Source organism: Pteropus medius, unplaced genomic scaffold, assembly GCF_902729225.1.
Source record: "Pteropus medius unplaced genomic scaffold, Ma_sr-lr_union100, whole genome shotgun sequence".
Taxonomy (NCBI): Eukaryota; Metazoa; Chordata; class Mammalia; order Chiroptera; family Pteropodidae; genus Pteropus; species Pteropus medius.
Window position 1 is genome coordinate 4,839,004 of NW_024343733.1, and position 1,846 is coordinate 4,840,849.

Below are 1,846 nucleotides of genomic sequence, written 5' to 3' on the forward strand. Positions count from 1 at the left end.
ATGGTAGCCCAGGGGCATTTGAACCTGTGTATATCTATATTCTAGGAGAGGAATGGACAGTACAGCAGAGGTGGGATTCAGATGAGACATAAGGTAGAACTTTCAAGAAGCAAGGACTGGTAAACCCTGAATAGTGCAATCGTTTTTTTTTTTTTTTCTGCCCCAAAGTCTATCTATAAAGAAATACAGAATCTTGTAATTTGAATAGTTTGGCATGATTCTATGTAAAGGCATAAAGACAGGTAAATTGGTCTCATCGTATTTCCTAATATCGCAGTAATTATTTGAATCATTCACTGTTCACTTAACTTTTGGAAGTGGGTACAGAGTGTCAAATATTCCAATGTGCCTTGATGTTGGTAGATAATTATTGGCCGTATTATACTCAGAAATCATGGACACAGATAGATAAGGAATTTACCTGAGGTAATGCAGTAACATCCGTGCAGGGGGATTTGAACTGCCTCAGGAAGAGGGATAACTATGTCTCTGAACTAGAGAAGCTGCCTCTTTGGATCATTAGGGAAAAGGATGCATAAGAATCTCTTTAGTTCCCAGTCTAGAGTGTCTAGATTTGCAAAGCCTAGAATCACTTTTTCCTGGATCCCCTTTTGCAAATGAAAGAACAATACTAATCAGAGAAAAAAAGCTCCCTCTAGACATGGATGGCAAATTGATTTTATCTGAAATGCCAACTCCAGCCATTAGTACTGGCTAGCTAAAGGATGTGTTGAGAAGGATTCTGAGCTCCTGTCCCAGAAAGAGTGCTGTGATGGATTAGTGATGTCTGCCACCAGCATAGCACAGAGGACAGGCAGCAATTGTGTGACATATTTGTATTCACTAATGAGCATATTGATTGGTCTCAGTTCATGGGGTAGACTGCTTGCATCTGGGAAAATAAATACCCTGAAGGAACGAGAACAAGATGCTTATATTTTGATGAACTAATGGAGGAACTGGAGTTTGAGTCACATTGGAGAAACCAGACCTAAAGTCTAAGTCATATGTAGCACAAACACTGCCTATTTTCTATCCTATGCCAGTGGCAGACATCACAAATCCATCACAGCACTCTTTCTGAGACATGGCCTCAGAATCCTTCTCAGTGCATTCTTGAGATAGCCACTACTAGTTGGTTCGAATTGGCATTTCATATTCGATAAGGTGGAAAGGGGCCAAATGTTAGGCAATGGAGACCCAGAAGGTGAATTAGCCTGTGAACTCCTTCAGGGAAGGGACCATGTCTTGCTCATCATTAGACCCTTTATGCCCAGAACTGTGCCTGACCAAGTTTAGGCATCAGTTAATTATTATTGAACCAAATGTGGCTTAAACTTAAGATACTAACAAGCGATGATTCCAACAGCATCAGCTGTGATAGCTACCATTTAATGAGTGTTTACCATCTACTATGCAATATTACATTTAATTCTCGCAACGATGTGTACTAATATCTCCAATTTTCAGATGGGGAAACTGAGGCAAAGGTTAGTAACTAGCCTAAGGTCATCTAGCTAAAAAATGGAAGAGCTGGGTTTCATACCCTAGTTCTGTCTGCCCCAGTTCTGTGCTCTTAGCTACACAAATAATAACTGTTTTGGTTTTTTTTTTTTAGTAAACTGTGTTCCAATCACTGTTCTATGATCTGTGCATGCATTAATTTGTTTAATCCTTACAGTTAGTCCGTTTAAACACATGATATTTAACTTTTATGGAATCTTTATACTACTGATAAAGAACTGAGGCACAGACAAGTGGTCACTCCTCCAAAATCACAGTTGGGAAATGGCAGCACTGAGATTTGAACCCAGGAAGTCTAGACCCTGCTTTTATTACTCAAGAC